The sequence below is a fragment of the Somniosus microcephalus genome, chromosome 4 (assembly GCF_052327205.1).
Source record: "Somniosus microcephalus isolate GS21.2 chromosome 4, FLI_Smic_1.0, whole genome shotgun sequence".
Taxonomy (NCBI): Eukaryota; Metazoa; Chordata; class Chondrichthyes; order Squaliformes; family Somniosidae; genus Somniosus; species Somniosus microcephalus.
In genome coordinates, this window is record NC_140990.1 from 68,297,269 (window position 1) to 68,313,288 (window position 16,020).

At 44.8% G+C, this 16,020-nt stretch overlaps 1 pseudogene; it reads left to right on the forward strand.

The window, feature by feature from the left end:
- LOC147119130 (uncharacterized) overlaps positions 1 to 16,020 on the forward strand; it is a 202,248-nt pseudogene that overhangs the window by 149,184 nt on the left and 37,044 nt on the right.

Below are 16,020 nucleotides of genomic sequence, written 5' to 3' on the forward strand. Positions count from 1 at the left end.
CCCTGTCGAGATATTTCACTCGACCATCATCGAATGCTTACCAGTCACCAATGCGGGTATTGAGGGAGAGACCCGAAATGACCCAACACTGTCTCGGGTCTACGACTTGACAGTGAAGGGATGGCCAGCACATGGCGAACCACTGTTACCAGCATTCTCAGCCAGATGAGAACAGCTGTCTGTATGTCAAGGAACATTGATGTATGGAACAAGGGTGATTATTCCTCCTAAATTAAGAGAGAGAGTTCTGAAAGAATTGCATGAAGGTCATCTGGGGGGAGTCAAGATGAAAAGCCTTGCTAGGGCTTATGTGTGGTGGCCAGGTATCGACAAACAAATAGAGGATCTGACTAAAAGCTGCTCAGGGTGCCAAAAGGTTCAAAATGCACCTCCAATTGCACCGCTGCATCCATAGGAATGGCCTTCAGCCCCATGACAACATGTGCATATCGACTTTGCAGGTCCATTCATGGATTCCATGTTTTTGATAGCAGTAGACGCACATTCTAAATGGCCAGAAGTGATTAAGATGTCGACCACTACCTCTGAGAAGACGATCGCAGTTCTAAGAACCATATTTGCAAGGAATGGGTTGCCGGAGCAAATACGTTCAGACAACGGACCACAGTTCATGTCAGAAGAATTCCAGAAATTCATGAAAAAGAATGGGGTGAAACACTATACATCTGCCCCATATCATCCGGCTACAAATGGGATGGCCGAGAGATTTGTACAAACGTTCAAAAAGGCAATAAAGGCCATGAGTGAAGACCATATTCCACTACAACACAAGGTGGACAATTTCCTGATGGCATATCGAAACGCCATGCATGCAGTGACAAATCAAAGCCCTGCCATAATGTTCTATAACAGAAGGTTGCGGTCCCGGTTGGATTTGTTAAAACCCAATGTGCGATGGGAAGTCAAAAACAAGCAATTCCAGCATGTAAATAACAAGGCCACTCGTAGTTTTGCAGTAGGACAACCAGTGTTGGCCAGGGACTATAGCGATGATAAATGGCAACCTGGAACAATTCGTGCACGACAAGGGCCCTTGATGTACACGGTAGACATTGGAGAGAACGTAATACGATGTCATGCTGACCAACTTGTGAAATCGAGAACAAGGGTCGACCCCATGTCTACAGCAGAGACACCAGTTGAAGAACTTATTGAGCCTGTAGCATCTACCTCAGACTCGAACGTATATGATGATGTTCAATCCATAGGAGATCAAGTGGATGAGTCACCCCAGCAACGAGAACCAGAGACCCCTGAAAGGCGTTATCCGGACCGGATCAGGAGGCCTCCTCAGAGACTGAATCTTTGAACAGTTTTGTGTGTAAATTGTATGTATGTTATCCATGTAATGTTTAATTTGGTGTGTACACTGTTAAGCTAAAAGGGGAGGAATTGTAGTGTATGTAACCTGTACCACCTTAAGAGGATACCTGAAGGTGATGGACTACTTTTTGATGGCTCCTGTACATTGTAGTACTGGTGGTGACCACACCGGTATATAAACCCTGCGGAGCAAAGTGTATCTCAGTTCAGCCCTGACCCTCAATCACTAAAGACCTGTTTACTTACTTCTGTAGTCTGTGTCCTGTTAGTCAGTATAACTGCAATTGAAAACACAGACTCAACATTCACTATGGAGAAGGACGATGTAGGCATAGAAATCAGGCAGGGGGATTTGATATACTTGAACAAATTAGTATTGAGAGGGAGGAGGTACTAATGGTTTTAGCAGGCTTAAAAGTGGATAAATCCCCAGGCCCAGACGAGATGTATCCCAGGCTGCTGTGTGAGGCAAGGGAGGAGATTGCAGGGTCTCTGACACAAATTTTCAGAATATCTCTGGCCACAGGGGATGTGCCAGAGGACTGGAGGACAGCTAATGTAATACCATTATTCAAGAAGGGTAGTAGGGATAAACCAAGGAATTGCAGGCCAGTGAGTCCAACAACAGTGGTAGGGAAAGAATTGGAAAAAATTCTGAGGGACAGAATTAGTCTCCACTTGGTGAAGCAAGGATTAATCAAGGATAGTCAGCATAGCTTTGTCAGGGGTCGATCATGTCTAACCAATTTGATTGAATTTTTTGAGGGGGTGACTAGGTGTGTGGATGAGGGTAGTGTGGTTAATGTAGTCTACATGGACTTCAGTAAGGCTTTTGACAAAGTCCCGCATGGGAGACTGGTCAAGAAGGTAAGGGCCCATGGGATCCAGGGCAATTTGGCACATTGGATCCAAAATTGGCTTAGTGGCAAGGGGCAGAGGGTGAGGGGAGGCAGAGAGACAGAGAAAAGGGAAACAAGGATAGAAGCAAAAGACAGGAAGGAGAAAAGCAAAAGTGGCAGTCAGAGTAATCAACAGTTTAAATCAAACATGGCCACGGTAAATAATAATTCTAAAAGGTCTAAGAGTGTTAAAAAAAACAAGCCTGAAGGCTTTGGGTCTTAATGTGAGGAGCATTCATAATAAGGTGGATGAATTAGCTGCGCCAATAGATGTAAATGAATATGATATGATTGGGATTATGGAAACATGGCTCCAGGTTGACCAAGGCTGGGAACTCAACATCCAGGGGTATTCAATATTCAGGAAAGACAGGCAAAAAGGAAAAGAAGGTAGGGTAGCATTGTTGGTTAAAGAGGAGATTAACACAATTGTAAGGAAGGATATTAGCTCTGATCATGTAGAATCTGTATGGGTAGAGCTGAGAAATACCAAGGGACAGAAAACGTTAGTGGGAGTTCTTTACAGACCCCCAAACAGTAATGCGGATGATGGGGATGGCATTAAACGGGGAATTAGAGATGCGTGCAATAAGGGCACAGCAGTTATCATGGGCGACTTTAATCTACATATAAATTGGGCTAACCAAATTAGTAACAATACTGTGGAGGAGGAATTCCTGGAGTGTATACGGGATGGTTTCCTGGACCAATATGTCAAGGAACCAACTAGAGATCAGGCCATCTTAGACTGGGTATTATGTAATGAGAAAGGATTAATTAGCAATCTTGTTGTGCGAGGCCCCTTGGGGCGGAGCGATCATAATATGATAGAAATCTTCATTAAGAAGGAGAGTGAAGTATTTGACTCAGAGACTAGGGTCCTGAATTTAAATAAAGGAAACTACGATGGTATGAGGCGCGAGTTGGGTAGGATTGATTGAGGAATGTTACTCAAAGGGTTGACGGTGGATAGGCAATGGCAAACATTTAAAGATCACATGGATGAACCACAGAATTTCTTCATCCCTGTTTGGCATAAAAATAAAAATAAAAAGGTGAATCAACCGTGGCTAACAAGGGAATTTAGGGATCGCATAAGATCCAAGGAGAGGACATATAAATTGGCCAGAAAAAGCAGTAAACCTGAGGATTGGGAGCAGTTTGGGATTCAACAAAGGAGGACAAAGGGATTAATTAAGAGGGGGAAAATAGAGTATGAGCGTAAGCTTGTAGGGAACATAAAAACTGACTGTAAAAGCTTCTATAGATATGTGAAGAGAAAAAGATTGGTGAAGTCAAGCGTAGGTCCCTTGCAGTCAGAATCAGGGGAATTTATAATGGGGAACAAAGAAATGGCAGGCCAATTAAATACATACTTTGGTTCTGTCTTCACAAAGGAGGACACAAATAACCTCCCAGAGATGTCGGGGAATATAAGGTCTAATGAGAGGGAGGAACTGAAAGAAATCAGTATTTGTAGGGAAATGGTGTTAGGGAAGTTGACGGGATTGAAGGCCGATAAATCCCCAGGGCCTGATAATCTACATCCTAGAGTACCTAAGGAAGTGGCCCCAGAAATAGAAGATGCATTGCTGGTCATCTTCCAAAATTCTATAGACTCTGGAACAGTTCCCATGGATTGGAGGGTAGCTAATGTTACCCCACTATTCAAAAAAGGTGGTAGAAAGAAAATGGGGGAATTATAGACATCGGTAGTGGGGAAAATGCTTGTGTCCATTATAAAAGATGTAATAGCAGAGCACTTGGAAAACAATGACAGGATCGGACAAAGTCAACATGGATTTACAAAAGGTAAATCGTGCTTGACTAATCTACTAGAATTTTTTGAGGATGTAACTGGTAAAATAGTTAAGGGACAACCAGTGGATGTGGTGTATTTGTACTTTCAGAAGGCTTTCGATAATGTCCCGCATAAGAGATTAGCGTGTAAATGTAAGGCACATGGGATTGGGGGCAAAGTACTGACTTGGATAGAGAACTGGTTGGCAGACAGGAAGCAAAGAGTTAGAATAAACGGGTCTTTTTCTGAGTGGCAGGCAGTGACTAGTGGGGTACCGCAGGGATCAGTCCTAGGACCCCAGCTATTCACAATATATATTAATGATCTAGACGAGGGAACTAGATGTAATATCTCCAAGACGACACAAAGCTGGGTGGGCGTGTGTGCTTTGAGGAGGATGCCGAGAAACTCCAGTATGATTTGGACAGGTTGGGTGATTGGGCAGATGCATGGCAGATACAGTATAATGTGGATAAATGCGAGGTTATCCACTTTGGTGGCAAAAACAGGAAGGCAGATTATTATCTGAATGGCAATAGATTGAGAGAAGGGGAAGTGCAATGAGACCTGGGTGTCCTTGTGCACCAGTCGCTGAAGGTAAGCATGCAGGTGCAGCAGGCCATTAAGAAGGCAAATGGTATGTTGGCCTTCGTAGCGAGAGGGTTCGAGTACAGGAATAAGGATGTCTTGCTGCAGTTGTACAGGGCATTGGTGAGACCACATCTTGAGTATTGTGTGCAGCTTTGGTCGTCTTATCTGAGGAAGGATTTTCTTGCCATGGAGGGAGTGCAGCGAAGATTCACCAGACTGATACCTGGGATGGCAGGAATGATGTATGAGGAGAGATTGGGTTGATTAGACTTATACTAGCTAGAGTTTAGAAGAATGAGAGGGGATTGTAATGATCAGTAACCTGTCATTCTGGAATGGTACACTAGGTGGTGCTGTATGTATATAAGAGTGGGCTACCCACAATGCACTAGGCTGCCCACAAGGCAACATTCAAGATGGAGGCCTCTACAGATACTGTACCTAGTCCACATGTGCTCAATAAAGTGTCTAGCAAAAGCTAGCTGTTCTTAATAAAAACGACTAGTTATTAATGAACATAACATGGTACCAGGATTGGTAAGATCTGCTGAATATTGTGCAACGTGACATGGAGAATTTGAAGCCACCAGAGCGTTTGAAACTCACTGGAAATGTTGACTACAATTGGCAGACTTTTAAACAACAATTCGAACTCTACATTGCTGCCATCAGGTACGGTACGAAGCCAGACGCAAGGAAAATAGCATTGCTGCTCACGTTTGCAGGCCCACAGGTGATAGAGGTATTTAATACATTTGTATTTAATCCAGAGGAAAACAGAGAAAAATTAGACGATGTGCTAAAGAAATTTGATACACATTGTTCTCCCAAAATGAACGAAACCTATGAGAAGTACGTTTTCAGTTCTCGGACACAGCAGCAAAATGAGGCTTTTGATAGCTTTTTGACTGATCTGAAACTGAAAGCACAGACATGTAATTTCTCTGAGCTGAAATCATCCATGATTCGTGACCAGATTGTGTTTGGTATTCAGGATAAAAAGGTCAGGGAACGTCTGTTGAGAGAAACCGAACTGACATTGGAAAATGCTGTGAAAATATGCCAAGCCAGTGAGCTAGCTCGACACCACGCGAAGACTTTCAGTGAAATCAATAATGATGCGATTGTAGTAAGTGCCGCTGTCAGTGCTGTGTCCTATAAGGGGAAGAAACATGGGCAGAACAGAAATGAAAGGCTATCGGAGGAAGAAATTTTAATTGTAAAGGCTGTGGTTACAAACACCAGTTAAAACAATGTCCAGCGTTTGGAAAAATGTGCACAAAATGTCATGGAAAGAATCACTTTGCCAAACAATGCTTATCAAAAGTAAAAACTAAGAAAGGGCAACGAGTTAATGTGATTGAGGACACTTATGTAAGTGAGACATTTTTTGTAGGAATGGTGTCATGTGATGATATCAAAAAGGATACAGAAAATGTGCAGCCCTCAGGAATTAACAATGCTGAACATAAAGTTAATGCAGCAAAAGAGGACAAATGGATGATCCCACTGCAGGTAAATGGAGCATTAGTTACATTGAAACTAAACACTGGGCCAAAAGCAAACTTAATCAGTATGAGTGACATTAACAATATGAAAGAAAAGCCCAAAATACAGAAAAAGTCAGTACTACTGAAGGACTATAATGGACAGAAAATAGATAGCTTAGGTGTATGCAGGCTTAAAGTGACAGTCAAAGACAAAGTGCATCATCTCATGTTTTCTGTTGTGGCTGAAGGACTTGATTCACTACTGCGTGACAAAGCTTGTGAGGACTTAGAACTGGTCAAGAGAGTCTACTGTATAAACTGTGCCATAAGCAGACCAGATGACTCAGTGGGTTCTGTAGTGAGTAATTTCCAGGATGTGTTCAAAGGATTTGGAGTTCTACCATTCACTTACAAGATCCAGCTAAAGGAGGATGCTCAGCCAGTGGTACATGCTCCACGAAGAGTTCCAGCACCCCTGCATGACCGGCTCAAGAAAGAACTGGACAGAATGACCACACTAGGAGTCATCAGGAAAGTCGAAGAGCCAACAGGCTGGGTTAACTCCATGGCATGTGTAAAGAAAAAGAACAATGATCTAAGAATATGCATGGATCCAAAGGACTTAAATGCAAACATAAAATGTGAACACTACCAGATTCCCAAGCGAGAAGAAATCACCAGTGAAATGTCAGGTGCCAGATACTTTACAAAGCTCGATGCCTCACAAGGATTTTGGCAACTAAAACTGGATGAAGAGAGCACCAAATACTGTACCTTCAACACACCATTTGGCAGGTATTGTTTCCTCAGAATGCCTTTCGGGATAATATCTGCATCTGAAATCTTTCATAGAGCGATGGAACACATAATTGAAGGTCTGTAAGGAGTTCTGGTCTATGTTGATGACATCATCATCTGGGGCTCCACACTGAAAGAACACAATGAGAGACTGACTAAAGTGCTACAGAGCATATGCCGGAGTGGACTGAAGCTCAACAAAGCCAAGTGTCAGATTGGTGTCCAGGAAGTCACTTTCCTAGGAGATAATCTATCTGGTAAAGGAATAGAGCCAGATATGGAAAAAGTAAACGCCATACTGAAAATGCCCCGACCCACTGACAAAAAAGGAGTGCTACGCATCATGGGGATGATAAACTTCATTGGAAAGTTCATTCCTAACTTGTCAGCCAAGACAGCCTGTCTGCGAGACCTTTTACGTAAAACAAATGAGTTCGCATGGACAGAAAGACATGAACAAGAGTGGATAAACCTCAAAACAGTGCTGACAACCACACCTGTACTCACCTTCTTTGACCCAACAAAAAGAATCAAAGTGTCAACGGATGCATCAAAAGATGGCCTAGGTGCGGTCTTGCTACAAGCAGAGGGTGAAGATTGGAAGCCTGTTGCCTATGCCTCCAGGTCTATGACTGATACTGAGTGTCGATACGCCCAGATTGAAAAGGAATGTCTCGGCTTGGTAGTTGGACTAGAAAAGTTTCATGGCAACATATATGGACTTCCCACCTTCACAGTTGAGACAGACCACAGCCCACTGGTTGCCATCATAAAAAAGAACCTGAATGAGATGTCTCCAAGGATTCAACGACTCATGATGAAGCTGCAAAGATATGACTTTGAACTGATCTACATACCAGGCAAATACATAGTGTTAGCAGATGCACTATTCCGAGCACCCACAATGAGTCATGTGAGCTCTACTGAAGAAGACATGGATGTTCATGTGAGTATGGTCACTGCTGCGCTGCCCGTGTTAGACACAAAATCAAAGCAAATAGCAGAAGAAACAGTAAAAGATACAGTGTTACAAACAGTAATAGAGAACATTCATCATGGTTGGCCAAAAGGTTCCTGTCCAAAATATTTTCACATAAGGTCAGAATTGAGTGTCGCAAGTGGACTATTACTAAAACAGAACAGGATAGTCATTCCATAGGCTCTACGTCAAGACATGCTCAAAAGGATTCACGAGGGACACCTCGGAATTGAAAAATGCAAAAGGAGAGCAAGAGACACTGTTTATTGGCCTGGCATAAATAAGGACATTGAGAACATGATAGGCAAATGTGAGACATGTCAGAAGCACCAAAACAAACAAGCAAAGGAACGAATGATAGTAGCTGACATACCAACAGCACCATGGCAAAAGGTTGGTATGGACCTTTTTCATTTAAATGTTAAAGACTATCTCATAGTGATTGACTACTATTCTAACTATCCTGAGATGGTGCTGCTCTCAAGCACCACAGCAAGCAGTGTCATAATGCATGTGAAATCCATCTTCACCAGACATGGAATTCCCAGGATTTCCGTTAGCGACAATGGTCCGTGTTTCAACTGTAAGGAGTGGCAACAGTTTGCAGCACATTATGACTTTCAACACATCACATCCAGTCCTTTGTATACTCAGTCGAATGGTAAGGCAGAGAAAGGTGTTCAAGTTCTCAAGCAGCTACTGAAGAAAGCGACAGAAAGCAAGTCTGATCCTTATCTCGCCCTGCTGAGCTACCGAGCCTTACCTTTAGACTGTGGTTCTTCACCTGCTGAACTCCTAATGGGTCACAAGTTGCGTACCATGCTACCCTGCTGTGCAAAAGAAAAGCAGACCATAATATGGTAAGATTTAAGGTGGTCATGGAAAAGGACAGGGATGGGCCGGAAATAAAGGTTCTAAATTGGGGGAAGGCCGATTTTAATAGGATAAGGCAGGATCTGGCCAAAATGGACTGGGATCAGCTACTTGTAGGAAAATCCACATCGGAGCAATGGGAGGCTTTCAGAAGGGAGATTGAGATCATACAATGGCAACATGTTCCCGTAAAGGTCAAGGGTGGTTCCAAAAACCACAGGGAACCTTGGATGTCAGGGGATATACGAGAATGGATTAGGAAAAAAAGGAGGGCTTTTGGTAGATACAAAAGGCTAAAGACGGAGGAAGCCCTAGAGGAGTACAAAAAGTGCAGGGGGATACTTAAAAAAGAAATTAGTAGATCAAGGAGGGGCCATGAAATAACACTGGCGAGCAAAATAAAGGAAAATCCTAAGATGTTTTATAAGTATATTAAGGGTAAGAGGATAACTAGGGAAAAAATAGGGCCCATTAGGGACAAAAGTGGCAATCTGTGTGTGGAGCCGGAAGATGTAGGAGGGGTTCTAAATGAATTTTTTGCATCTGTTTTCACTATGGAGAAGGACGATGTAGACATAGAAATAGGGCGGGGGGACTGTGATATGCTCGAACATATTAACATCGAGAGGGAGGAGGTATTGGCGGTTTTAGCTGGCCTAAAAATGGATAAATCCCCAGGCCCGGATGAAATGTATCCCAGGCTGCTGTGTGAGGCAAAGGAAGAGATTGCGGGGGCTCTAACACATATATTCAGGACCTCTCTGGCCACAGGGGATGTGCCAGAGGACTGGAGAACCGCTAATGTAGTACCATTATTCAAGAAGGGTAGTAGGGAAAAACCGGGGAACTACAGGCCAGTGAGCCTAACATCAGTGGTAGGAAAATTATTGGAAAAAATTCTGAGGGACAAAATTTGTCTCCACTTGGAGAGGCAAGGATTAATCAGGGATAGTCAACATGGCTTTGTCAAGGGAAGATCATGTCTGACTAATTTGATTGAATTTTTTGAGGGGGTGACTAGGTGTGTGGATGAGGGTAACGCAGTGGATGTGGTATACATGGATTTCAGTAAGGCCTTCGATAAAGTCCCGCACAGGAGACTGGTCAAGAAGGTAAGAGCCCATGGAATCCAGGGTGCCTTGGCACATTGGATACAAAACTGGCTTAGTGGCAGAAGGCAGAGGGTGATGGTCGAAGGTTGTTTCTGTGACTGGAAGCCTGTGGCCAGTGGGGTACCACAGGGATCGGTGCTGGGTCCCTTGCTGTTTGTGGTCTACATTAATGACTTGGATATGAATGTAAAAGGTATGATCAGTAAGTTTGCGGATGATACAAAAATTGGTAGGGTGGTAAATAGCGAGGAGGGTAGCCTCAGTCTGCAGGACAATATAGATGGGTTGGTCAGATGGGCGGAACAGTGGTAAATGGAATTTAACCCGGAAAAGTGCGAGGTGATGCACTTTGGGGGGCTAACAAGGCAAGGGAATACACAATGAATGGAAAGACCCTAGGCAAGACGGAGGGTCAGAGGGATCTGGGTGTGCAAGTACACAGATCCCTGAAGGCGGCGGAACAGGTGGATAAGGTGGTAAAAAAGGCGTATGGGATACTTGCCTTCATTAGCCGAGGCATTGAATATAAGAGCAAGGAGGTTATGATGGAGCTGTATAAAACACTGGTTAGGCCACAGCTGGAATACTGTGTGCAGTTCTGGTCGCCACACTACAGGAAGGATGTGATCGCGTTAGAGAGGGTGCAGGGGAGGTTCACCAGGATGTTACCAGGGCTGGAGCGCTTCAGCTATGAAGAGAGACTGGGCAGATTGGGTTTGTTTTCCTTGGAGCAGAGGAGGCTGAGGGGGGACATGATTGAGGTGTACAAAATTATGAGGAGAGTCCAGAACCAGGGGTCACAGTCTAAGGATAAGGGGTAAGCCATTTAGGACAGGGATGAGGAGGAATTTCTTCACCCAGAGAGTGGTGAACCTGTGGAATTCTTTACCACAGAAGGCAGTGGAGGCCAATTCATTAAATATATTCAAGAAGTAGTTAGATATATTTCTTAAGGCTAAAGGGATCAAGGGATATGGGGAGAAAGCAGGGACAGGGTACTGAGTTTGGATGATCAGACATGATCACATTGAATGGCAGAACAGGCTCGAGGGGCTGAATGGCCTACTCCTGCTCCTATCTTCTATGTTTCTATGTTTCACTACATTAAAGGCGCTTTATAAATACAAGTGGTTGCTGTTTCATGAAACTAATAATAAATTCCCCAGATGGAAAAAAACTTGTACTTTTACTCCCAAATATTAAAAAGTTTGTTCCACAGAAGCACGAGGTTTATCTGCTTTTATTCATGAATTTAAAAAGTCTGTATTGCAATCTGAGCCTCTGTGTTGTGAGCCAAAGAGCCTTGTGTCCAATAAGGGGAATAAAGGCCCACAGCCTCCCCTGGCCCCGGGCCCTGAACAAGGGGCTGGAGAAACTCGCTGCCCTGCGGATCAGACAATCAGCCGGCGCTAGTCCTGCCCCTCGGGCTCCCCGATTGGTTGGAGGACCCGCCACGGCTCGCTCCTCCAGCCCTGCCCCACTCGCTCCCTATTGGTCGGAAGCTCCCGTCAATCAGGCCGGGCTCAGGTCACGTGTCCCTCAGCAACTTTACAAAGAAAGTCCCGCGCGGTCACCAGGCGGAGCTGCTGGTCGGCGGGAGCGGGGTCGGGAGATTAATAAACTGCGGGTAGGCTGTGCCGCAGGGTTTATAAAGTTGGAGAACGGCCTCAGGCCCGAATGAGATCCAGCGGTCCAGTCTATGTTCCACTGGACGGCAGCGGTGAGGCTTTTTCCCGGTGACAGGCCCAGGTTTCGCGCTGCCATCTTGGTGGAGGAAAGACAGACAGGTTCCACCTGCAGCACGGTGCATGTGCGGCCATCTTGGTACAGGAACAAAGAGTGGGCGGGGCTTCAGGGTCCCGTGACCAGGAGAGACAATCATTGACTCATTGATTTTATTCTCACTCTGCACACAGCGGGTGGAGAACTGAACCCAACCAGAGTAGAGGGAGGGGGAAAACTGGGAGTGGAGGAAATAAATGTTGGAGATGGTGCGATGGGTTTGGATTTCAGCACAGGGAGGAGGGAAAGTGTGTGGGACGGGGATTTACAGCTTTGGGGAAACAAGAGAGGAAAAAATGTTCCACAGAAACTAGAACTGTCCGTTCTGAATTTCTATCCTGTAATTACAGTGATGGCTTTTGTAAACTCCTTTTACAGGCTGTCAGAAGGGCAGGATTTGCAAATGGGAAACTCAAAACAAACATCACATCGAGATCTGACAGAGTCACTCCATTCATCAGGACCTGAATATCACTGACCTTTGAATATGGAAGGGCAAATGTTTGTCTCTTCTGTCTGTGGGAAAAGATTTCAGACATCCGTGTGACTGGAAAAGCATCGAGACACACACCCGAGTGAATGTTCCAGTGCACTGACTGTGGAAAAAGTTTAACCAGTTACACAGCCTGAAAAAACATCAGACCATTCACAGCGGGGAGAATCCATACATGTGTTCGGTGTGCGGACGAGGCTTTAACTGATCGTCCAACCTGGAGAAACGCAAGGACACCCGCACCACAGAGAAACAGTGGAAATGTGGGGACTGTGGGAAGGGATTCGATTGCCCATCCCAGCTGGAATCTCATCGACGCAGTCACACCAGGGAGAGGCCGTTCACCTGCTCCGAGTGTGGGAAGGGATTCACAGAGTTATCCAAGCTCCAGATGCACCAGCGAGTTCACACTGGGGAGAGGCCGTTCACGTGTATTGAATGTGGGAAGGGATTCACTCAGTCATCCAGCCTCCATACACACCAGCGAGTTCACACTGGGGAGAAACCGTTCTCCTGCTTCGTGTGTGGGAAGGGATTTGCAGAGTCATCCAAGCTCCAGATACACCAGAGAGTTCACACTGGGGAGAGGCAGTTCACCTGCTCCGTGTGTGGGAAGGGATTCACTGGTTCATCCACCCTGCTGAGACACCAGCTTGCTCACACTGATAAGAGACCATTTAAATGTTCCCACTGTGGGATGAGCTTTAAAAGCCCTGGGGAGCTGAAGGGACACCAGCGAGCTCACACTGGGGAGAGACCGTTCACCTGCTCTGTCTGTGGGAAGGGATTCATTCGGTCCTCCAACCTGCTGGCACGTCAGCGAGTTCACACTGTCGAGAGATCCTTTAAATGTTCTGACTGTGGGAAAAGCTTTAAAAGCTCCTGGGAGCTGAATGGACACCAACGATTTCACACTGGAGAGAGACCGTTCACCTGCACTGTGTGTGGGAAGGGATTCACTCAGTCCTTCAACCTGCTGGCACACCAGCTTGTTCACACTGACGAGAGATCCGTAAAATGTTCTGACTGTGGGAAGAGCTTTAAAAGCTTGAAGAGCCTTGAGAGACACCAACGTCTTCACACTGATCATAGAATCTAACACCATAGAAGGAGGTGATTCGGCCCATCGTGTCTGTGCCGGCTCGTTAAAAGAGCTGTCCAATTTAGTCCCACACCCAGCTTTATCCCCAGAACTCTGCAAACTAGTCCTCTTCAAGTACATGTATAATTACCATTTGAAAGTTCCTGTGGAACCTGATTCCAGCATCCTTTCAGATGGTGCGTTCCAGATCTTAACAACCCTCTGTGTGAAACAATTCTCCTCATTTCCCTCTAGTTCTTTTAGCAACTATTTTAAATCTGTGACCTCTGGTTACCGACCCACTTGCCAGAGTGAACAGTTTGTTCCTACTTACTCGATCAAAACCCCTCATCATTTTGAACACCTCTATTAGGTCTGCTCTTAACCTTCTCTGCTCTAAGGGGAACAATCCCAGCTTCTCCCATCTCTCCACATAACTGAAGTCCCTCATCCCTGGTACCATCCTGGTCAACCTCCTCTGCACCCTCTCCAAGGCCTTGACACCCTTCCTAAAGTGTGGTGCCCAGAACTGTACACAAGACTCCAGCTGAGGCCAAAACACTACAGCTATACAAAACCCTGGTTAGACCACACCTGGAGTACTGTGAGCAGTTCTGGGCACCACACCTTAGGAAGGATATATTGGCCTTGGAGGGAGTGCAGCGTAGGTTTACCAGAATGATACCTGGATGCCAAGGGTTAAGTTACGGGGAGAGATTACACAAATTAGGGTTGTATTCCCTAGAATTTAGAAGGTTAAGGTGTGATCTGATCGAAGGTTTCAGGATATTAAGGGGAACAAATAAGGTAGATAGAGAGAAACTATTTCCGCTGGTTGGGGATTCTAGGACTGGGGGCATAGTCTAAAATTAGAGCCAGACCTTTCAGGAGTGAAATTAGGAAACACTTCTACACACAAAGGGTGGTAGAAGTTTGGAACTCTCTTCCGCAAATGGCAATTGATGCGAGATCAATTGTTAATTTTAAATCTGAGATTGATAGGTTTATGTTACCCAAAGGTATTAACGGATATGGGCCAAAGACGGGTGTATGGTGTTAGATCGCAGATCAGCCATGATCTCATTGAATGGTGGAACAGGCTCGAGGGGCTGAATGGCCTCCTCCTGTCCTATGTTCCTAGTGATTTGTAAAGGTTTAGTGTAACTTCCTTGTGTTTGTATTCAATGGCCCCATTTACAAAGCCAAGTATCCCATACGCTTTCTGAACCGCCTCACCAACTTGCCGTGGCACTTTCAAAGATTTCTGAATATGGACCCCCAGGTCCCTCTGCTCTTGCACCCCCTCAAAATAGTCCCATTTAGATTATACGGCCTCTCCCTGTTGTTTCTCCCAAAGTGCATCACTTCACACTTATCCTCATTTAATTTCATCTGCCTTGTGTCTGCTCATTTCACAGTCTGTCTCTGTCCTCCTGAAGTCTGCTACTACTATGCTCACTATTTACTACGTTGCCAAGTTTTGTATCGTCCATAAACTTTGAAATTGTACACCTATACCCAAGTCCAAGTCAGTTATATATAACAAGAAAAGCAATGGTCCTAATCCCGACCCTGGGGGAGCACACTGCATACTTCCCTCCAGTCAGAAAAACATACCTCAGCACTGCTCACTGTCTCCTATCCCTCAGCCAATTATATACCCAAATTACCATCAGCCCTTTAATACCATGTACTTCTCTTTTCCAAGTAAGTCTCTTATGTGGTACTTTATCAAATGCCTTTTGAAAGTCCATATATATAACATCTACTGCAATACCTTCAGCAACCCTCTGTTACTTCATCAAACAACTCAATCAGGTTAGTCAGACACGATTTACCTTTAACAAATCCATACTGGCTGTCCCTTATTAACCCATGCTTCTCCAAGTGAGAATTAATGTCCTTGACAATGGTCTCTAGTCATTCACCCACCACTGACATTAGACTGATTGGCCTGTAGTTACCAGGTTTATCCCTCTCCCCTTTTTTAAACAGGGGTGTAACATTTGCAATCCTCCAGTCTTCTGGCACCACTCCCATATATCTGAGGGAGATTGAAAGATTGTGGTCAGACCTTCTGCTATTTCCACCCTAGCTTCCCTCAGCAATCTAGGATGCATCCCATCTGGACCGGGTGACTTGTTAACTTTGAGTGAGGACAACCTATTTAGCACCTCCTTTCTATCTATTTTTATCCAATTTCTCTACTCCCCCCTCCTCTATTGCGACATTAACTTCATCCTCTTCTTTTGTGAAGACAGATGCTAAGTACTCATTCAGTACCTCAGCCACGCCCTCTGCCTCCGTGTGATCATAATACAGTCAAGCAGAGTCAGCATGGTTTTATGAAAGGGAAATCATGCTGACAAATTTGCTGGAGTTCTTTGAGGATGTAATGAGCAGGGTGGATAAAGGGGAACCAGTAGATGTGGTGTATTTGGATTTCCAGAGGGCATTCGCTAAGGTGCCACATAAAAGGTTACTGCACATGATAAGAGCTCACAGGGTTGGGGGTAATATATTAGCATGGATAGAGGATTGGCTAACTAGCAGAAAACAGAGAGTCAGGATAAATGGGTCATTTTCAGGTTGGCAAACTGTAAGAAAAATAAAAAAGCAAATTATTATTTAAATGGAGAGAGATTACAAAATGCTGCAGTACAGAGGGACCGGGGGGTCCTTGTTCATGAAACACAAAAAGTTAGCATGCAGGTACAGCAAGTAATCAGGAAGGCAAATGAAATGTTGGCCTTTAGTGCAAGGGGGCTGGAGCATAA